The sequence below is a fragment of the Prionailurus bengalensis genome, chromosome D3, assembly GCF_016509475.1.
Source record: "Prionailurus bengalensis isolate Pbe53 chromosome D3, Fcat_Pben_1.1_paternal_pri, whole genome shotgun sequence".
NCBI classification, from domain to species: Eukaryota; Metazoa; Chordata; class Mammalia; order Carnivora; family Felidae; genus Prionailurus; species Prionailurus bengalensis.
The window spans coordinates 67917365-67940730 of record NC_057356.1 but is presented as its reverse complement, the minus strand read 5'-3'; the positions used below and the strand labels follow the sequence as shown (position 1 = coordinate 67940730).

The 23366-nt window shown below is 50.5% G+C and overlaps 1 protein-coding gene across 3 annotated transcripts in view; it reads left to right on the top strand.

Moving 5' to 3' along the window:
- The window catches only part of ZBTB7C (zinc finger and BTB domain containing 7C), a 351806-nt gene that overhangs the window by 279992 nt on the left and 48448 nt on the right, over window positions 1-23366 (top strand). The window contains exon 1 of one of the 3 annotated variants that reach the window (XM_043558762.1): window positions 15782-16646. The exons of the other annotated variants lie outside the window; for them this stretch is intronic. The gene's annotated coding sequence lies outside the window, so the exon portion shown is untranslated. Of the gene's footprint in view, window positions 1-15781; window positions 16647-23366 lie in introns of those variants that run through there. 3 annotated transcript variants of the gene reach the window in all.

Here is a 23366-nt window from a genome sequence, read left to right as displayed (position 1 = left end):
ATGTTCTTCTCTTGTACTCTTTTTGGTCCTCAGCCCGTCACAGACTGAGTTAGCCAACAGTTTGTGGGGTTTGTTTGTGCCAGTAGATTTTTATCTTTATCTACTAACTTGGCTCAGTTGGTAGTGGTTTGCAGACAAAGGATTCTGAGGCTTGCTGGAAGACTGCTGATTGAGTAGTGATGCCTGCTGAGACAAGTTCGGTGGTCGTAGTCACATGGTGTTAGTTAAGACACTGGGTTGCGAGTAAAACGGGGCGCCTGGGTGGCTAAGTTGGTTGAGTGACTGACTTTGGCTCAGGTCGTGATTTCATGGTTTGTGAGTTTGATCCCCGCGTCGGGCTCCGTGCTGACAGCTCAGAGCCTGCAGCCTGCTTGAGATCCTGTGTCTCCTTTTCTCTCTGCCCCTCCCCTGCTCGCATTCTATCTACCTCTCAAAAATAAATAACTTAAAAAAAATTTTAAAGACACTTTGGGTTGCAAGTGAAGAAAACCAACTCAAGGTAGCTTAAGGTGAAAACACCATGTGTTACAAGGGTACAGGGACAGGTTATAGGTCTTAAACTCTGGGAAAACACTACAGTCACCGGACTTCATGGAACCAGGAAAGCCATTGGCAACCAATTATTTTCTCAATATTTGTCTTTCTGGGCCATATGCTGTCTCATCTTGGCTCCTATCTATACAATTGATTCATCTTTTCATCTCTACAGATTATCTGTCTTTGGTTTTCCTTGCGCATGAGAGAAGAGGGTTATAGGAGATCCTCATGTATTTATTTATTTTTTTATATATGAAATTTATTGTCACATTGGTTTCCATACAACACCCAGTGCTCATCCCAAAAGGTGCCCTCCTCAATACCCATCACCCACCCTCCCCTCCCTCCCACCCCCCATCAACCCTCAGTTTGTTCTCAGTTTTTAAGAGTCTCTTATGCTTTGGCTCTCTCCCACTCTAACCTCTTTTTTTTTTTTTTCCTTCCCCTCCTCCATGGGTTTCTGTTAAGTTTCTCAGGATCCACATAAGAGTGAACACATATGGTATCTGTCTTTCTCTGTATGGCTTATTTCACTTAGCACCACACTCTCCAGTTCCATCCACGTTGCTGCAAAGGGCCATATTTCGTTCTTTCTCATTGCCATGTAGTACTCCATTGTGTATATAAACCACAGTTTCTTTATCCATTCATCAGTTGATGGACATTTAGGCTCTTTCCATAATTTGGCTATTGTTGAGAGTGCTGCTATAAACATTGGGGTACAAGTGCCCCTCTGCATCAGTACTTCTGTATCCCTTGGGTAAATTCCTAGCAGTGCTATTGCTGGGTCATAGGGTAGGTCTATTTTTAATTTTCTGAGGAACCTCCACACTGCTTTCCAGAGTGGCTGCACCAATTTGCATTCTAGGAGATCCTCATTTAAATGGCTGTCAGGTCTAACCACATGTGGAGAAAGTCTGGGCTAGCCTAGCCTAAGTCAGTTATCTACCTTTGATCTAGTCAACAATGGTCAAAGAACAGGGTTCCTTAGTATGAGGAACCTTAGGAGGTGAGAGAGGAGCCAGATTTCAGGAAAAGAGGGTCATTGAGGGCTGGCCAGACACTCCCAAAGGTGGCTCCTTTCTATTTATTCCGTGTATTTGCTGACCACACGTTGAGAGTCGTGATGGACGCCACAGTGGTAATGGTTGTAGCAATAATGGCAATGACAGTAGCCGGGGCAAAGATACAGACATCAGTAAAACTCAGCCTTCCCTTGAGGGACTGGCAAACCTAGTAAGGAAAAGTGACTTCGACCCCACGCTGACTCTGATACCTGCCAAAAAGCAGATCCCGGGGGCAGGATCACTGTATTGACTTGGCTCACCACCCCCCCTTGCCCTCTCTCCACCCATTTCTCTCAAACTCCCCACCAGATGAGACAACATTTATTCATAGGTTTCAAGGTCATGTCAAGATTCAGACTTCTGACCTCAGAGGGAAGCATCCCGTCAACTGTCCCTTCCCTACTGACCCCCGTCCCTGGCCGAGCAGTGCCCTCAGCCCCCCAAACAACCTGTTATCATCCAGCCAGACCCTGTCCTCCCCTTTCACTCTCTCCCATCAAATATGGTCACATCCTGACAATTATTTTAAAAGAAAAGAAAAAAATACGGATAAAGTCATGCCAGAGCCCAGGAAGCAATTTGCAACCATGCTGATGTCATTAGGAGTCCTGCACTGCAAGTGCATTTGCAGTCAGAGAACTTAGCAATTTCAGAACTTTCATAAGAAGCGACAGCTCAGCTTGTGACCTGTGTGTAAGGGATCAGGCCTGTGATTCAGTTTCCTCTCTTCCGCTCTGGCTTGCTCTCACACACTCTCTGAAGGAACCCAAATGCCGCCTACTTTTTTAGTTTTCTAATCAGATTCTCGCACGTGGCACATTCTCCTTTTCCTCTGTCCTGCTAATGGAAGGCAACCGTGTTTACCTGCCTGTATTAAAAGGCACTTCCAGAAGAGGGGCGGGAGAGCTTTCAGGGGACCAAGGATCCGAGCCCCCAATAAAGCCAGAGCGCTGGGTGTCAAGGGACAGTAACTGAAGTTTCCAGGAGAAAGGGCAGCTATGAGGAGAGGCTGGGTGATTGCCTTGACTGTAGTCCACCCGCCTGATTGAAATACGGCTTTCTGTGCATCTCCGGGTTCTGCATAGGAGTTACCTGCTGTTTGTCAGCTTGTAGGCCATAGGCTTTTCTCCATCTGGATACTCAAGGGGAAGCAAGGGTAGGAGACAGCCATCTGCCGGCTGCAGGAGGACAGCTCAGCAAAGCCCATTGGTTCATTCATTCACCTGATAATCAGATGTAGAGATCCCGACTGACGGACCCTGCCCCAGAACTCTCCTCGAAGCTTACACCCAGGTCTTTCGCTTTGACCACGAGATGTCTGGCTTGAAGAAGTGTGCAGGTCTGTAAATGGCTTTGCTTTTGCAGACCTCTGATCCATCTCTGTGTAAAATGGCAACACCACTGCCTGCTACAGAGCCCCTTATGTTTCTCCAGACTCCCGAATGCCCGAGTTCTGATGCACAGCATTTTGACCGTATTGAGATCATCTGTTCACATTGCTTAGCCAGCCCAAGTTAAGTTATGGTTTTGGAGTACCAGGAAGGGGCTGGGGGAGATTTTTATACCAAATTTACCTGCCCCAGAGTGAGAAGAATAACCTAGGAAAGGCCTGGCCAGGTTGAAAAGTGCTGTGAAGTGTGGTCGAAAATACAATTACTGCCTTTCAGGCAGGGTGGCTAATGTATGGGCATGGTTGGACGCTGCTTTTCATCACCTTGACTGCTGTTTCCCCAGAGCTGTGTCCAGGTGGAACCATTCCGCTCCATGCTCCCTTTTTCGTTTCAAAGTGTTCCATTTTAATGAAACAGATATGAGGTCAGGGAACAGAAGTCACTTAAGAAGTTACCGCATATGCAAACCACTGTGTAACTCACTGCAATTGGAAATGCGGTAAAACCCTGATTAATTGCACCCCAAGTAACCAGAACCCTCAATTAACTAGGATTTATTTCCTAGAATTCCGCTTTTAGGGGGAAAAGCATATGATAACGGGGGGGAAAAAATCTCATCTGAGGAATTTTTTAGTAGACGTCCTCCAAAGTCTGCCTGGACTCCATCTACCTTCTCCCTAACATCCCTTTTCTCCCTCGTCTCCATTTAGAGGCCCGTATGACAAAAACTAATGTCGGAGGGATGACCCTAAAATGTAGAAGGTCAGTTCAGCCCCCTCTTTCACAGACGGGGACCCTGGACCCAGGAGGCGGAGTGACCTGGCCCTAAGACACCCCGCCGATGGTTGCCAGAAGCAAAGTCTCTTCAATGCCAGTCAAGTGCCACAGTTAGGATGGGCCACCCCCCCCCCCCCAACGTTAGCAGCAGTTGGACAACAGCCACGACAGAGTGCCGTGGCCGATTAAATTAGCCCTACTTCGGATTTTGCTTAGCGTCAACAGGAAGCCTGTGAAACCTAAAGAGCTTTGAGGAAAGAACTTTCAAAAGCCAGGGGCAACGTGGCGTTGCCTCACAGTGAATTCTCCTGATTTCCCCGGGCAGTTTGTTGCTTCCTCTTCTGTGAACTCCTATGTTTACATCCGAAGGAATCCCTGCCACTGTTTTTCCCGCTGTCCGGCCAGCCTCAGGACAGGTAGTCACTTGTTATAGAGCCATTGTAAGGCACCAGGAGGACAGCCCTGGCCCCAAGTCTTCCCTTTTCCACGATCAGCCTTAGATTCCACGCCGATTTCTTCAAGGGGGCCTTTTTGGATTTCGGGAGATCTGGGCCAATCCCGGGCCCGTTTGTCCTCAGATGCATTTCTTCCCTGCTCTGCACGCCGGGAGCCTGAGCAGTGCTCCCTTGCCAGCCAGTGGGCTTCTGGCTGGGTTTGGCCCATGGGAGACCCCAGCTTGGGCCAGGAGGGCAGTGAATCTGGTGGCCTCTCCACCATGCCTGTGTCCTGTTTGTGGCTCCAGCTCCTCCCAGGTGACCCACCATGGCTCTGGCCTTGGAGTCTGCTACACTCTGCTGACACCGTCTGCTCTCTGGGTATTCTAGCAGCTTCCCACCATTGTTTGTCATGAGTTCCCTCACATTGAATGCTCTCTGTTGAATTACCTGGTCCAGACTGGTCCTTGACCAATAGGAGCCCCCTGTATTAAAATGCAAACCCCTGGGGCACCTGGGTGGCTCAGTTGAGCGGTTGAGCGTCTAACTTCGGCTCAGGTCACGATCTCAAAGTTCGGTTCATGAGTTCAAGCCTCGCCTTGGGCTCACTGCTGTCAGCGAGGAGCCCACCTAGAATCCTCTGCCCCCCACCCTCTCTCTGGCCCCCAACCGTGCTCACACTCTTTCTCTCAAAAATAAATAAAACATTTTCAAAAATTGCAAACCCTGTATACCTCCAACCTCAATGTTCAGTGGAGACCAGCTGTGTTTCATGGGCTTCTCCCCTTGAGCAAACATTTGGCCCCATCAACTTTTATCTACTTGATCAGAACCTGTAGTCAATCGGTCAGCTGCCCCCACTCCACCACCCCCCACCACCAAAAAATAAAAAACAAAAAAACAGTTAAGGCAGGCGTCGGAAACTAAAGTTACATGAATACCTTGAATGTCTTATTTTAACTTAGACCATTTGAAGGTGCATTTCCTCACCAAACTTTTGAGGCCAAGTCAAGTCCTTTTTATTTGATTATGAGTCTACTAGTTCGGGTTCCCCACTGTTCCTGCATAAACATCCCCATAAATAAGGCATCTTCTGAGGTTTCTCGAATGGACGTATCAAAGCGAAGAACGTAAAGACACATGCAAAGCCTACGTGCGCGCGAAATCCTTCTAGGTTCCTGGTTTGCTTTCCAATATTTTCTTATCGCATCCACACCTCATCCAACAGCATTTTTGCAATGACTCACCTTTGAGACTACCAATTTTGTTTGCGTGAAAACTTCAACGTGCTTTCTTTTTGGACTTCCATTTCATCTGTTTACATTACCTTAAATTGTGAAATAATAACTAGCTCGACTGGCATAAACAGGCTTGGGCACAGCTGCTCCCTGCAAGGTGCGCACTCAGCGGAGGGCTCCGGAGGTGCCCGGGCTCACCCGGGGGGTGGGGGGGTACCCAGTGAGCCTCCGGTGTTCGGAGTGTGGAGGATGCTCAGGTTTGCAGCGGGCACGGGGAGCACTGATTGACACGACAAGTCTAGGGCACCTGGGTGGCTCGGTCGGTTCAGTGTTCGACACCTGATTTCAGCTCAGGTCATGATCTCACGATATGCAAGATCGAGCCCCGCGTCGGGCTCTGCTCTGACAACACGGAGCCTGCTTGGGATTCTCTCTCTCCTGCTCTCTCTGCATACCCCCCCCCCGCCCCCGCTCTCTCTCTCTGTCTCTCAAAATAAATAAATAAACTTAATGAAAAACAAAACAGTGAGTCTAGTAAGTGGAGGCGGCCTCTGTCCTTTCAGCCAGGGCTCAGTGTCTGGAAGTGTGGACCCGCTCTGGAGAAACAGGCACTCAGGCTGATTCGATGGATGGTCCCCTAATTATTACAATAGCAGCGCCTTAATGATTCCCAGGATGCCTTCTGTTGCCAAGAATTGTGTGATTGGCATCCACACTCTGCTTGCTTGCCAGAGTCTCTTCCTCCTGAGTACTTATCTCTTCACGGCTGAACCCAGGGTTGGAGTTGGGGGTGAAGGGAGGCACTGGCTTGAGTGGGAACCCTCAGAGCGCTGGACTCTGCCACGTGGCTAAACGGAGGCCCCCTGAGTGGCCCCTAAGGTATCAGTGGGCACCGATCAATGGACACCTTTCTCGGGAACCCACAGTGGGTGAGGGGGTGGAGTCTCCCGGCACCGGGGAGGCCACACAGCCTGAGACCGCACAGCACCCAAACGATCGTTAGGGTTCTGTTTGCAAGATTGGAGCTCTGGCCTGGCCGCAGCCTTTCGCCACCCTGGGAGGCAGAGCCAGCCACTTCCTTCGTGGGCTGAGGCTGTTCCCATACGTGCAGAGTGCAGGAGTTGGACCAGGTAGTCCTAAGATTTCCTTCAGCGTTCACTTCCAATGTGTCTGTGAGCTCTCATAAAATGATTCCTGCCTTCAGAGTGCATACAGGCTAGAGATGTCCGGCACAATAGCCATGAGCTGCGTGTAGCTACTGAGCACTTGAAATGTGGCCACCCCAAATGTATATATTCCCCACGAATATATAAAATACTGGATTTCAGGGCTTCTGGGTGGCTTGGTCAGTTAAGCATCCGACTCTTGATTTCAACTCAGGTCTTGGTCTTGGGGCCGTGAGTTCAGCCCATGCGGGGCTCCGGGCTGGGCGTGCAGCCTACTTAAAAAAAAAAATACTAGATTTCGATGGCAGCCCCCTTCCTCCCTCCCCACCCCCCCCCCGCCTCAAAAAAAGAAAAAAAAAAGGGACTTACATCATGATCGATACATCTTGAACCAATCATATCTTGGACATAGTCGGTTAAAATATATGGCTACAATTTGTTTACTTCTTTTTATGCAGCTGCCAGACTATTTGAAATTGCATGTGTGGCTTATACTATATTTCTGTGGGCTAGCACAGCTGCAGGGAGAAGCTGCATGAAGAGATAAGGGTACCCAGGGCACATCTGTGGCAAGAGCTCAGAGAGGAAAGAGCGTGATGGGCTGGAGTCCCCCGACAAGACATGGCAGGAAGGGGGGTGGGTCCGCTTCAGATAGCGGAGCAGGAAATACTCATCCTGCAGCCGAGGTGCCCGGTTGGCCAACCTTTCTGGAAGTGAAGGCTTTGGGAGGGGATTGGGGGCGTGAAGGCTCAAAAGACCGGCCAGGACCATGCTGAGCATTCCTAGGGCTGACCTATCTCCACTCCCCCGACGCCCCCCCCCTTTGCTCATCAACCGTCCTCTACTCCTTTTTCTTTCTCAGTGCCCCCCACTGAGCATGCTCAGCTCAGCCAGGCCCTTTAAATGAGCGGGAACAAAGAGAGGGTCCTTCTTGCTGCCTGACTCATCTGTAAGGCCAGCTCAGCATTGTGCCTAGAGACTGTGATGGCTCACGAAAGGGCAGAATGGTGTCCAGAACTCTCTAGGTGTCATGGCAACCGGCTTTGAACTCCTCGGGCAAGAACTCCCCTTGCTAGAGATTCGCACCCCAGGATCGGGAACGGGTAACCAAACCCCAAGAGCCAGCCGCCCCTGGCTGCCAGCCAGCCAGCTGGAGGAGCTCCCCGGAGCACACATTTCCTCTCCGCAGGCCGAGCACCCCTGCTTCGAAGTTGGCACACAGAGACGGGCCATGTGACTGCCTCGTGCGAGCCCCCGCCTCGCCTTCCCCTTTTATGACCTGACAAAATCCGGGGGCTTATAGGAAAAAGCACATGCTGTCTCTGGATGTGGGTGTTTTCCCGTCACTTTCCATGCCTGCGTCCCACCCCATGTGAACCTTGCTGAGTGCCGGCTGTCAGCCAAGGGCGGGAAGGGCTCAGGGCTGTCCACCTCACTGCTCTGCTTGCTGGCCATACTCCTGCCGCCAGCACCCAGCTCTGAATCGGGGGACTACCCTTGACGACGCTTACCTTCCAGAGTTAGGAATGGAGAATCGCAGCCCTGCCTGCTCTGGATGCACGCGGGGACCTTTTAACCTATACCCAGGTCTGGCTGCAACCTCAGCGTCTGATTAATTAGGCTGAAGTACCCAGGTAAAAGGTTTTGGGGTTTTATTTATTTATTTATTTATTTTAAGCTTTGAAGGGTGGAAAACAACTATTTAGGGTTAGGGCAAAACTTTGTCTCCTTGCTGCTCAAAGTGTGGCCCTTGAACTGGGAGCATCAGCACCCGATGGAAGCTCATTAGATATGCAAACTCTTGGGGCATCTGGGTGGCTCAGTCGGTTAAGCATCCGACGCCGGTTCAGGTCATGGTCTCACAGTTCATGAGTTCAAGCCCCGCATCAGGCTTCCAGAGGCTGGTTTGGGTTCTCTCTCTCCCTCTCTCTCTCTGCCCCTCCCCCGCTTGCACACTCTCTCAAAGACAAGTAAACACACGTTAAAAAAAAAAAGGAATCTCTCTAAAAATAAAAAATTAAGGGGCGCCTGGGTGGCTCAGTCGGTTAAGCATCCGACCTCGGCTCAGGTCATGATCGCGCGGACCGTGAGTTGGAGCCCCGCATCGGGCTCTGTGCTGACAGCTCAGAGCCTGGAGCCTGTTTCAGATTCTGTGTCTCCCTCTCTCTCTCTGACCCTCCCCCGTTCATGCTCTGTCTCTCTGTGTCTCAAAAATAAATAAACGTTAAAAAAATTTTAATAAAAAATTAAGAACTACGTTTAAAAAAAATAAAAAAGAAATGCAAACTCTTAGGCGCCTCCCTAGGCCTCTTGAATCAGAATCTGTATTTTAATGATTCTGGGGTGGTCGGCGTGCACAGTGCAGAGTGAGGGTACTACTTTCATGTACATCAGAACCACCTAGCAGAGTTAGAGGAACGACAAATGCAGGGTCCCCGCCTTCTGAACCTGACCCTTAAGTCTGGGCCAGGCATCACTCTTAAGCAGTGAGGAAGATTGTCCTACTTAATTGAAATAATGAGTTTAGGTTATTTCATCTTTTCAGAGCCCCTTTCCTCCCTCTGTGACGGGTAGCCCACGTCCAGGGACATTGCACACATGCTACCACCAAACGAATTGCTTTTCAACGCATCACTCTTGCATCCAAAAACCATCTGTGGCTCCCCATTGCCTTATCCCTTAAGGAATCAAGGCCAAATTCCTTAGACCGGCATTGCAGAAGCTCCATAATTTCACAACCACCACCCGCCCCCCCACCCCAGCCTACTCTCAGGCTGGCATCCACAGTTTCTTTCTATCAATCCATCACATGACCAAAATGGAACCACTTGATAGGCCGAACACACCTCCTGCGTTCATTTTGTTGTTGTTGTGCCTTTGTTTATACAGGTCTGATTTTTGTCTCGTGTTTGATAGACCATCTGCCCAGCCCCTTCTAGGGCTACAGCTTCTCTGTCCCTAAATGTTGCCCATCCTTCAAGGTCTAGGCTCTCTGCCAGCCCGACCTCAAGGCGGTGGGTCCCTCCTGTAAGCTCCTGTGGGGCTAACTTACGACTGTATCATTCATTTGGTGGAGCCCAAGGTAATGGGAGCCTAGGGGACATTTGGGGGGGTCAGTGTTCCTCTCCTGTTAGACTGTGAGACTAAGGTGAAGGCCCAGACCAAATCTTTATGCTTTCACTGTAACGCTTCTCTCTTCCTAAGTCCATTTAGCACTGTAGCCGTGCATGGCCATTTAACCGAAGGTGTGGATGTTCAGAGTAACATCCCGAACTGGCTGAGGAGGACAGCACGGCTGCCCTTCGTCACATGTATGCATGTATGCGTGTATGTATGTACATACGTGGGGGGGGGGAGGGTAGGTAAATCTGCTTTTAGTCTTTTCAGAAAGTAAATGGTAGCTTTAAAGAGTAGAAAAGAAAGAATGAAGTAGAATAAGGGGAAAAGGCAACAGCAGTTCACCGAGAAATAAGAAAAATTGGGGAAAATACCTTCCCTGGGATCAGATCCGTCACTGGTCGCAAGTCTGGTATTCGCAGGCATCAGACAGCAGCCACTGGGCAGCTCCCAGGAGCAGGGCAGGGTGGGGGTGTGGCACGCGTGAGCCCAGCTCTCAGCTCTGACCACTTCGAATCAAATCTGAGAAGCGGGAGAGCAACTAGGAATAAGAATAAGGACGTAGCCTATTTTTAAAGCAAACACATCCTGAAAAGGATCTGTAAGACCCCCAACACTCAGCCGGCAAGAATCATATTTTAAGGTTACACCGTATTCAACTCTTTGGCTTGGAGACTTCACCTTCTCATAGGAACTCCGGCGTCCCCCTTGTCACCCGAATACACTGGCACTTCCTCATATCTTGCCTTTGTTCATAGAACTGAGATGTCTTCCTTTTGAGACACCCTCTCAGTGCCTCCTCCAGACCTGGGAGGATAGTGGATCCTGGATAGCAAATAGCCAGGGTTGAGGAACCAGCACTGGAAGATGCAGGGGTGGCCCTCCAAACACCTGCTGGGCAAGTCCCTTGGTATTTCTGACCCTTAGTGTTCTCATCTGGGAAATGGGGTAATTGAAGCTACTGCTCAGAATAGTTGGAAACAGTTACTGAGAAAATATATGGTAACCCTTTAGCACGGTACCTAACAGAGTAAGCATTTAATAAATGGAACCTATTATTATTATTGTTATTATTATTATTTACACAATGGGGACAATAATACCCACTCCCACACAGAACTTGATTAAATGGGAAGTATTAGAGTGCTTGCCAAGTTTAAAACCTGTTGCACATCATATATTCATTCACATCATATATTTATCATATATTCATTCATTCATTCATTCATCATATATTCATGAATAGTTCTAAGCCAGCTTGGGCTGCTGTAGGAAGACCAGGAATGCACAGACGAGCCCTTGGAACCCAATAAGGCAGATACAATGGCATATGCATCTCCAAGACAGCAAGCAGGGCAGGACGTGTTCTGCCTGAGCAGTGGGGCGCTCAGCAGGACCATGCACGGGTGTTGGGGGAACAGGAAGTGATCCAGACTGACAGATCCCTGGGTGTGGCCCCGTGGGACCGCAAATAGGAGCAGCAGGTCTGAAGCCTGGCTTCCTGGGATTCAATCCCAGCTCCGCCAGCTAGCTTGGTGACCTTGAGTATGTTTCTTAACTTCTCTGTGACTCAGGGCCCTATCTATGCAATGAGGGTAATAATAGTACCTACCTCACGAGGTTGTTCAGCAGTTCAGAGCACAGCCTCAGAGCTCAGCAAGTGCTCACTGGGGCTATTAGGTGGGAACAGCAGTGAGAAAAAGAAACACCCAGGAAGCAGGTGGGGGCAGAGTGAATGCCAGATTAAGGGATTGGCACTTCCAATGGCACTTCATGCCATGGGTGAAGTACTAAGTACCAAGTACCCATAGTCGGTCCAAAGTACCAACAACCTATTGAAGGTGTTGGAGCTAGAGGATGGCATGATCCAAGTTGTCTGCTGAGAAGGTGAATTGGCCAGCATGTTCAGAGTCCCTAGTGCAGGGACAGAAAGAGAGGCAGCCTAACTGCCCAGCCTGCCCCTCTTGGGACAACCACAAGTTGCCTGGGACAAGCTCTAACCCATCAGTGGCCTGGCCTCTGATCACCTCTGGCTGAGACGGCCCACACATGGTCAGCACAATAGCCGGGGATCCTGGAGAAGGAGCCAGAGCCCCTCAGAGGCCTCCCACCTGGGCCAGAGTCACCAAACCTGCCCTGGACACTGGCCAAGGCAGGGAGGGGTCTCTGAAGATCCCAGACCTCCGTAAGAGGTCCTAGCATCTGTCCATGACCAGCATTCCTTACACTGAGCCCGAAGCCCAGCTCAGCATAGCCAACACTCGGTTTCCCCTGAAGAGATTTACCAGTAGATACTAATGCTGGCTAATGTAGACTGAGCACATCCTCCCGGCCAGGCCAGGTACTCACATTATCAACTCCTTTTTAACAGGAATTGCTTTTAGGAGGTAGCAACAGAGGTGTCCATTTCTTTTTATTAACGTGATTTTTTTTTTTTTACTTTCCAAATTTTATTCACGAACGTGTATACATTTTAAAATCAAATATGTATGTGCCGATAAAAATAAAATTCTATGTTTAACAAGGTAGCATAATTCAGTGAAGGGAGCATGGGGTTTAGACTCTGGCCTGCAGTCACATCCTAACTCTCTGTGCCGAGTGTGGAGCCTGCTTGAGATTCTGTCTCTCTCCCTCTGCCCTTCTCCCCCGCTCACATTCTCTCTCCCTCTCTCTCTCTCTCTCTCTCCCTCTCTCTTAATTAAAGAAAGAAAGAAGGAAACTTTAGAGTCTTTCCCAGCCTTTGCTGCCTCTCCTGCCTTGTTATAATAAACTGGGACATGCATACCAATGCCTCGATATATGACATCTCATTACCTTGTCCGTGATCTTATCTGGGAGCAAGCAGCACACACGGGCCCACTGTTGAAGCAGGAGACAATTACATCTCTTTGCAGTGATTCTGGAAGTTACTAGGGAATGATAAGTCCATCAGGCTTACCAACTTTTTCAATCCTCATAACAACCCTAGAAGGTGGGTATTGTTATTCTCCGCATTTGACAGATGAGAACGCTCGGGCATAGAGAGCTTGTTAGGTCACTTACTCCGAGTCACGGCTAATACATAGCAGAGCAGAAATGCCAACTGTGGTCGGCTCACCTTTGTTTAGGGAGCATGAATTCCCGTCTGCTATGTGCCTGTGCCAGACTTCTCTGGTGAGAAAAATTCTGTGGGGGAGGGGGGGAAGTGACAAGTCCCTTGGGCGTGCATCACAACATGCTTGGGTGCAGAAATGGGTCTCTTCTTTCCCTCTCCCTCCTCCTCCTTTGTCTGGCACATTCCTATCCCTTCCTCAAAGCCTGCTCTCAGGAAGGAGCCTATGGGCCTTGGAAGCAAGGGCTATGTTTTCCGCACCTTCCCATCCCCCCGGGAGGCCCATCAGAGGCCCAGACACAAACGACGCCCTTGAGTTCAGCTGAGTTTATTTGAATGAACTTATTCATTCTAAGAGATAAGTGACTGATAAGATTTTAATGATGCCACTCCCAGGGATGGGCATTTTAATATGGGCTAAAGTCCAAGTTTGGCTTGCCCCAAAGGAATGAAGGTTTGATTGTGGAATTATGGGCATCAGACAACCAAGGTGGCTTGGGGGTACAGTAGGAAAAGGATTAGGGTGAGAGAGGCTCTTCCCGGCTCCTGAAACCACACCCCATGCAAGCAGCCGTCCTTTCTGCCTGTGTCCTGCTAGATGCTGCAAACTAGGACCTCTGAGGAATCCAAGAAGCATGGGAGAGTGCTCGGCCCTGGCCCAGAGGGTCCCAAGAAGCCCATTTTGGCCATGCTGGGTCTAAATCTGTATAAGTGCAAGCCAAGACCTGATGCTGGGGCCTGAGCAGTTCACTCGTCCCTGGCTCACAGCCCACTGGGGTCTCCAGGTGTATGTTGAAGGCCGCAGTGAAGTTCAGATTTGTGGCCCCCACCGGAGTCAACCCCGAAGGACACAGGAGCGGTGAGGGAACACTGGCCAGGACCGGAAGAGTCACCTGATGCCACTTCCAAGAGTTAACCCAGGGCCGGGATGGAATAGGTCCTAAGATAACAATTGAAATAAAAGAAATGAAACACAGGCATTTACCCAGTCAAGGCAACAGGTAGAGGGAGGGTCCCCAAAACAGCCAGCAGTCGGGAGAGAACGACGTGTGTTTGCCCCCCAGTGAGCTCCGCTCCTGGCCGCCAGTTCCCTTCCCTGCCTTCTGAGAGCTGAGCCTCTGCTGGGCTCCGTCCTTCCCTGTCCCCCCCCCACCACCACCCTCCTTAGCTGCCGCTTGCCTCCCAACACCACACTTCATAGTGGGACATCCCCCCAGGGGTAATGGATGCAGAGGAGGCCTCACACCCTCAGAAGCTTCTAGAATGCTTGGGTGTAGAGGCTTTCCACAGGCACTTGGCAGCAAGGAGGTTAAGGCTGTCCCCGCAACAACCCCCAGACAGATATCTCGGCTGTGTTTAAAGGTCTGCTTCTGCCAACACAATTCGGCATCCGCTGTGTGGGATCAGGGCACATCCAGCTGCTCGTCCTGGGCCACTGAAGCGACAAGGTAGGAGGAAGAAGAAGTTCCTGGAAGGGGTTGCTAAAACAAGGCACTTTATAGCCTCATGATCGGAAGGAGTAACTGGACTGCCTTCCACAGGCACCGTTTACAATCAGGAGAACTTCTCAATGTCATCTTTTTTCTGGGCTCCGAAACATGTTTTGCTGCTGGATTGGGCGGCAAAGCCCTGTTCCAACAAAGTCCATTACGGAGAAGCATTCCGTTGTAATAGAGAGATTTCCGTGTCCTGGCAAATGGCCTCCAGAAAGGAAGATCTGGGGGTCAGAGGCACCGTTTTGTAGAGCGGCCTCCTCTTGTCCCTCCCTGGTGCGAGGGTGCCCTTGGGTGGAGAGAAACGTGGTAAATTCTCTGCTTAGCCTGTTGAGGAGGTGGGGATGGCGGGAGCACGAGAGGAGGGGAAAGGGAGTTGGAAGGGAAGGAGGGATATTGAGAAGGAAAGAGAGACCGAGGTTCTTGCAGATTTTCAGTCTGGCGTCAGTTACAAACCCTCAGGTTATTAGTTCTGGAGAGGTGCTTGGAAATCAATCATTTAGAACCATGTTTTTCAAACTGTAGGTGGCAACCTCATGTGGGTCATTTGATTCATCTAGCGGATGGCAATCCACCAGCTGAAAAAGATACAGAGAGATAGAAAAACAGAACAGAATAGAAAATATCAACCTTCCTCATATGCACTTAACGTAAATATTCAACCAAGCTTTTCGTTCAGCTTTACACACACACAGGTTTATTTCCTGGTCACGAAGAAAAAAAATGCTATGGTGACTTATGGTTTTCCCAAGTGAGAGAAACACTAGCCTTGTCCACCAATAGCTACATTTTCTCTTTAAGGAAAACTGAGGTTTAAGAGGGGAAAGCACTTGTCCAAGATCACCTAGTTCATGAAATTTGAATCCAGGACACGTGGCCTGATTTCTCGGCCAGGCCCCACCCTCCAACAATTTCATGCGTCAGATCCTTTCTGTGGGGAGCGTTCTGTGGGGAGTGCACCAGGCTGGGTCACTTAAGCCTCTGTGCTTTGTTTTCTTGTCCATAATTTGAGCCCACACCCACCTAGCAGGGTTGTGGGGAGGGTAGTGGGATTACATAAAAACCATGTCCGGCCTGTGGAAGGGACTCAGAGCACGCGATTTGTCTGTACTTCCTCTTTCGCCCTGTGTGAAATTTGGTGTGTTGGAATCTTCTCCAAGCAGGTGGTGCAAGGGGATGGTGCATAATTATGTGGAAAACAAATGCCTTGTGGGGCTGTTTCATTTCATTTTCTTTTTAAATTTTATTTATGTATTTTGAGAGAGAGAGCGCACACGCACACACAAGTCGGGGAGAGGCAGAAAGAGAGAGAGAGAAAGAGAGAGAGAGAGAGAGAGAGAGAGAATCCCAAGCAGGATCTGGGCTGTCAGCACAGAGCCCGACGTGGGGCTCAATCTCATGAACTGTGCGATCTTGACCTGAGCCAAAATCAAGAGTCAGACAGAGTCATGACTTAACTGACTGAGCCACCCAGACGCCCTGGACGCTGTTTTCATGTCAACTCATTTGGAATACTCCAGGGCCCCAAACCCTGGTGAAGCCTGAGGGTGAGGACCAACTTTCTTCTCCTGGCCTCCCTGGGTATATAGACCAGCGCTGTCTTACAGAAACATCTTGCACCTTAAAGTTTTCCTGGTGGTCATACTGAAAAAAGAAAAAGAAATAGGTGAGGTTAATCTTAGTGTTGTATATTAGTGAACCCAGTCTCCTCAATGATATCATTATTATTTCGATATATAATCCATATAAAGTTATGAATGCTGTAGTCCACTCTTTTGGTGCCAGAGCTTCACAATCTGGCATATATTTTGTACCCACGGCCCATCCTCATTGGACTAGCCGAATTTTATGTGCCAGTAGCCCTGGGTGGCTCGCTGCTCCCATGCGGGATGGCTCAGGTATCGAGTCTTTGGAACAGAGTAGGAGTTCAGAACGTTTCGCTGAACTGGACCCGACGTCGGACACCTGTTGAACTGCGGGCAGTATGCCGAGACTGGGGAGCAGGGACTGAGTGAAGAACCTGGGAGGAGGACCCTGATGGGGGTGTTGGAAAGAAGTCCTTAGAATGAGCAGAATCACAGCCTTCAGATCAGCCACAGAACCGCCTCCCTTTCACAGCTACATCAGATGTGTTTGCCCGCCATGACGTGGGGCGTTCCAGAGGTGTTGAGCATCAGAAAACCAGAGTCGCAAGTACAGACTCTGCGCCCCTGTGCTGTGAGCTTGCAGGGCCCGTCTCTCGGGGCCGGGAGCCTTGCCAAGTCTCACCGGAAGTGAGGCTGTTGAGTTGCCCTGGGACTGAGCGCTGGCCCCTGAGCTCTCGTGTTCATTGCAGGTAGGTTTCTACTCCGCTTCTTGAATATTTGCATGAAGAAGATCCGTAATTTTAGCTGTTGTTGTGCATGCGCCTCAAGGACCTTACCCCAAGTAAGGGGAGAAGCTCTGTGGTATCTCTGTAGGGGGTCAGTCCCCAGGGCAAGCTGGAATCCCGCTGTCCCCTGCTGCTGCTCCACGTGCTCGAGGACAGAAGGACCGCCTGCTTGGTGGAAGCACCGCAGCCTGGAGCACCCTTTGCCAGCTGTCCCATGCCCAGCCCTGATTCTGGAAGGCACCGGAATACGAGAGGAGGTCCAGGGCCTCGGGGGATCTGTCGTAGAAGGGCAAACCATCAGCATCAGGAGTGGTGAAATGCTAATTGTGGATCTGTAGAGACAGGAAGGAGAGAGCCACTGTAGGCCGGGGGCTGGTGACTGGCTGGGACTGGGGTGGGAGTCGGAAGGTGCAGGGAGCATGTGGCTTCTTACCTGCACTTCAGGTGTTCCCACACGGCCAGCCTATCCAGGGCCTCTAGGCGTTTGTCCTCTCTGCTCCCCAAGAGGCCACGTCCTCTAAGGTGCCTCTGATCCTCTCTTCAGCCCCGCCCAACAGGCTTAGCCATTCCTTTCTGCTGCCCCATTATTCTGGATGAGCATCCTTGTCCTCAGATGTAACCCTCCAGAGTGTTTATCCGAGTGCGGGGCTGCCTGGCTGTCCCCGCCGTGGGCTCCCCAGGGAGGGCTGTAGGTCTGCCGGTGTCTGGCTCCCAAGAAGGCTGCAGTAATACTGGTGAGAGGTTACACAGAGCACGAGTGGACGAAAGGAGACACGAATCCGAGTGGGAAAGGAGGCGGGAGTGAGCCCGCGGGCTCATCCGGACTCTCTGAAGTGACAGAGGCAGGAGAGGAACGGTGGACAGGGTGACAGCCAATCTGAGAAAAGCGTGGGCTCTGTGGCTGCTCCGGCCTTGTGGGCTTGGAGGCTAGCTGTGTGCATCATGACGGGGACCGGCCCAGCCCACGGCAGCCTGTGAGTCGGGACAGCTCGCCACGCTTTACGCGGTGCCGCGTCAGCCACAGCCTGCTGTCCCACATCCAGTGTGAGGTACACACCTGCCGGGGTGTGGAGGTCACTGCCAAGGGCCCTTCAGAGCTTAAAGGAATGGTACAGAGACAGTTCCTTCCCTTACGGATGCAGGATCAGGGGCCCCCAGACGTCAAATGACCAGGCCAGGGCCAGTCAGGGACCGCACGGGGAATGGGGGGGGGGGGGGTGGTGAGCTCTGAGCCCCTCCCTGCTCCTTAGCAGCGCTGTCCTTAGGGTAGCTTTGTTGTGCAGCTGACCTAAGTTTCAACAGTCCCGCTGACGGAGGAGGTGAAAGGACAAGGAAGGAGCTTGACCGTGCCCTGTAACCCTTGGCCACATGCCCACTGGCCAACAGACTAGGCTCTCTTGCCAGTGGTGTTGCCTTTGCCTGGTCTCCTCTGAGGTTCTACTACCGCAGACCCTTTGCCCAGACCTCCTATTGCCTCCCAGGCAGGAAGTCCTGGGGACCACATCATGCTCTGCAAAATGGAATCGTTTGGTACCATGAGAGCCCAATAGAGCCCAATGGAACAGCAGCTGGCCTATCGAGTGGGCTTGAGCCCACTGGCTCTGCCCAGTGAGGGCACTCTTCCATGAGTAGGGCTCCTACAAGGCTCTGGCTGAGGGGTGAGCTGGCCCCCTTCTCCTTGAGCCACGGTGACTCACTGAGGCGCAGCCAACTTCACCCCCTACTGCGGGAGGTAACAGGAGAAGCCAAGGTAGCCAGGAGGGGACGGGTTAGGGAATGGAGTGACAAGCACCCGCTGATCCCACTCTGATTGCGTTTGTCTCTTCCAAGGGAGGTGGTTGCTGGGCTCATTTTATTCTGACCTCAAGATCCTTTAAACCTTTGAAAGGGGATAAGGGGCACTTCCCTTTTCCTAGTGGGTAATACTTTTAGAAACCAGGGGTAAATGTTTTCTTTCATTCACCCACCCCATAAACATCATGTGCAGGTGGCACCTTGGAATCCATACTGTGAGCAACAGACAAGGGGAGAGCCTCCGATACCTTGGCTTCTGGCCACACCTCCTATCCTGACGCGGAGGTGGCCCACGGCAGGGCAAATAACGGCCTCAGTTTCCCTGTGCATAAAATTGGAAGAACTGACCTTAGAGTTCACTCTAGCTCAAAGAGCTAGGATTTTCCTTCAGTAAATCCCACTCCAAAAAAAATGAAAGCAGGGATTCAGGCAAATGCTTGTACAGAAGTGTTCATTGCACTCCTCACAGTGGCCCAAAGGGAGAATCTCCCCAACTATCCATCGACAGATAAACGAATCGACACGTTGTGGTATATCGATGGAATAGTGTTCAGCCATAAGAAGGGAGTGAAGTGTTGAAACATGCCCCCAAGTGGATGAACGATGGGAACATTACACTAGGTGAGAGAAACCGGACGCAACAGGTCACATATTGTGTCTCAATTATACGAAATATTCGGAAAGCTGATGGGTGGTTTCCAGGAGCTGAGGAAGAGGGAGCGGAGAGCAGGTGGTAAATGGGTATGGGGCTTTCTTTTCGGATGTTTGAGGAACTGGGTACAGGTGGCGATGGCACAATATCGGGAATTGTTCGGCTTAAAATGATTTTGTTATGTGAATTTCACCTCAATTTGAAAACTCCTCTGTAATCCCCTTTAAAAAATGTTTTATGTGTTTATCTTACTTTTGAGAAAGAGGGAGAGCACAAGTAGGGGAGGGGCAGAGAGAGGGGGGCACAGAGCAGGCTCCATGCTGACATCAGAGAGCCTGATGCAGGGCTCAAACTCTAGAACTGAGCCGAAGTTGGGCACTTAACCGACTGAGCCACCCAGGCGCCCCAACCTTCTATAATTCCTAACAACCATAATGTAAGTATAGCCTGTGTCTCCCACGCCATACTTGCTGGGTATAAATTAGGGCCACAATGGAAGCAACAAACACTATTTTTCAGGTTGTTTCTGCCACTCCAGTGTAAGAACACTGGGTTTCCAGCAGCTAAGCTTCCACGTGGTCTGGGACTGCACTCACCACCACCCTTGGTGTGCCCCGGGGTGTCCCATGACTGTTCCCTTGTGCACCTGTGAACTTGCTTCCCCGTGCTGGGGCCTGCCACTCCCTGTGGAGTGTGGGTCAAGGGTGCCCTGCCACACTGTGTGCTCCACAGAGGTGGGACAACCCCCCTCCCCATCTGTGTGTTGACACCTGTACCATAGGCCCCAAGGGGACTTGTGTTCCCATCTCAGAGATGTTAGAGACACCGCCCCCTTTAGATTTTCCTGTGCCTCCCCCTTTAGGACTCCTTCCCTGGTGCGGAACCTGGTACATGATAGGTACTCAATACTTGCGTCTCAAATGAGTGAATGAACAGGTGAACGAAGGGATATTGGAACCATGGGAGAAGAGCCAGAGGGCTATCTTAGAGACAAAAGCCAGCTGTACCCAAATCTCCTGTCACCTCCAACCCTGAGGGAACCATTTGAGACCCTTTCAGGGCTTCAACTCCATCTGCCTTAGAAGACTCATGTTTGGTGGGCAGCTTGCTCCTTCAAACAACAGATGCTTGGCCACCTGTTCCCAGACTCTCCTGAATGCACCCTGACACATTCTAATTCTGGGTAGACACAGCTTATGCTCAGGCTGGAATCCAGCCATGTGAGCTGGGGAAGGTTAAGGGATGGAAAGAGCCTTGTGAGAAGTGCCCCCCACCCCCCCACCATCTTATGCTGGCAACCAGGGAGGCAGCAGTGCGGCAGACAGGACTTGAGTCCTGGGCATGGAAAGCACCTGGCGTGGTGCCTGGGCACTTACCAAGTGCTCATTAAGTGTTGTTTCTGCTACAGTTAGCTGTCACACCTTCAGAAGTTCACCTCCTGCCACTTTCACACATGCATCTGATGCTAAAGCAGCTAAACTCCCTGGTGTCCTTTATGCATGCCCTGACTGTAAATTCTCTGCGTATTCCTCCTTCCCTTCCTCCCTTCCTCCTTCCATCCACCTATCCGTCCATCCATCCATCCACCCATCCATCCAACAAGCTATCTTAAGCAGCGACTCCATGCCAGGCCCTGTACTAGGCTCGGTCTACCTGGGTGGGGCGTGATATGCTCCACACCCCCTTCCTCATTCCCTGGTTTTGTGCATTAATTACACAAAAAGAGGCAGCAGGTTTGGGGTGTATGAGGAGGGTGCCATATCAGAATCACCGGTGCTGTGTTTTCAAGTGTCGCCCACTTTGTTCTCCTAATTGTCACCCCCATTCGCACAAGGGAATTGGGAGCAGATTTCCCGTATTGGAATGTTCATAGACACAAGACCAACAGGCCTCTGGGACATTCCAAAATACCTTTGGAACTTTTTTGACCTTTGACTTTTGATTTGTTCACACTATGCTCAGCCGTGGGAGACTTAGCCTCCATGGTTCTATGGGGGGCGGGGGGGGTGTGGGGGGAGGGCAGGCCTGATTGTTATCTGGTTAATTCAGCCACACTTAAGAGTTCAGGTCCAAAACAGTTACTTTCAGGTGGGCATGAAATCAGACCATCTGCTTTGCTCAGTTGACTAATTACCAGTTTCTCCTTTTATTCCTTTGGGAACAGAGACTTCAGCAATTGGGTCCTTGGTGACCAGGGCACAAATCTCAGGGAATCCCAGGAAGACAAGGACTCCCTTCCACTCACAGTTGCCCTCTGAACATCAGATATCCAGAAGACCCTCCTTATTTAGAGGAGATGGGTGCTGGAAACCCAGAGGTTGGAGAATTCTTCCAATATTTGATCTAGAACAAAATTATTCAAGATGGCTACCAGTGTGCATTCATAGACTCTCTTTTTCTTTCTAATTCTCTTTCAACTAGTCAAGTTAAATCGAGGAGGAGGCATCAACTAGCAAATAAGTACTAACCTTTACACCCGAGGTATCTTAATTTTTTTTAATGTGTAATTTTTAATCTTAATTTTTTTTTAAATTTTTTTAACGTTTATTTTATTTATTTTTGAGACAGAGAGAGACAGAGCATGAACGGGGGAGGGGCAGAGAGAGAGGGAGACACAGAATCCGAAGCAGGCTCCAGGCTGTGAGCCATCAGCCCAGAGCCCGACGCGGGGCTCGAACTCACAGACCATGAGATCGTGACCTGAGCCGAAGTCGGACGCTTAACCGACTGAGCCGCCCAGGCGCCCCTTTAATCTTAATTTTTTTATTTTGGTGGGGGTGCAGAGAGAGAGAGGGAGACACAGAATCTGAAGCAGGCTCCAGGCTCTGAGCCATCAGCACAGAGCCTGACGCAGGGCTTGAATTCACAAACCGTGAGATCATAATCTGAGCCGAAGTCAGATGCTTAACCAACTGAGCCACCGGGTGCCCCTAACACCCAAGGTATCTATAATGGCCCCTAACCAAGAGACCAGCTAAATTCCCCTCTAGCAAAGGCAGTCAGGACAGCATAGAAATTTATGAATATTGTTAAGCGGGGAAAAAAGGCATATTACGAGGCAGTTTATAATATATAATCCCATTTTTAAAATACCTATATGCACAAAAATATAGATATTGCAAAGTGTGCATGGGGCTGTCCCTGAAAAGCCAGGATAGATGGTGGTTTTTGTTTTCTTCCTTTTCCTTTTCTGTATTGTCTGGGGTTTTTTTAGGAATGAGCCTGTATTGCCCTTACAATAAGGAGACCATAGAGGAGAAAATGTTTTCTTTTTAGTTCGCTCATTTTCCCCCCACGAAATGGATCAGTAATTTCTTTCCACTGTACCTGCATTGCCTTTGTTAGAAGCGAGCTTGGGCGTTCTCTTGGTTAGAGGCTGTCAGCACACACACGTAGGATGCTAAGGAGAGGTATTAAAGCCAGGTTAGCACGTAGTTGAAGCTTCCTCCTTGGTTTCATTAGATTACTGGAAAAGGTGAGCATGGTCAGGCCTCTGGGGGTGTGGGGCGTGCAGGGACCATGTGTGCCTGGGCTCCTGTGGGTTCTCAGTAAAGCAGTGCATCGTGGGACCCCTGGCTCCGGCCTGCAAGTCCAGAGGGTAGAGTGTGGAAATCCTGTAGTAGTCGCTATCCTAAGGCCTCGGGTCAGTGGGGGTGCAGGTCTATCAGTAACTTGAACTAAGCTCCTGCCAAGCCTGGGCCCCCTTCCTGTGCCTCCTGCCCCTGGGGTTCTTGTGTCTGCTCTGCTTGGGAGATCAGTACTTTCTGGGCATCGACCTTGACCTAACTCTCAGAGCAAAGTGCTTGGAAAGCAGGGAGTCTTTGGAGTTAGTATCCTGGATGTGGAAAGACTGCTGGGGAGCCTTCCCCCAAGGGAAGCCCCAGCCCCACCTGACCTCCTCTGGGCCACCCCCAGGGCACTTTCTGTTTTCCTTCCCCAGGCCCTTACTACATCGCGACCTTCATGGTTATTAATGAAGGGCCCGTTGCACTACGTGATTGTCAGTTGGTCACAGAACTGTTGTGAAAAGGAAATCAAGTCAGAGTATGGGGGGTCTAGCACTTCGCAAAGTACTTGTGACATAGAAGCGACTCCTTAAGTGGGGTCCTGTCCCCCACCCACCTCCTTGCTTTTCATCCCACCGCACCTAGCCCGGGTCTGTCACACAGAGGGGCTCTTGTTGAAGGTGCCCAAATGTGCCCTGGGGAGGAAGATCGGGGAAGGAGGGGCGAGGGAGC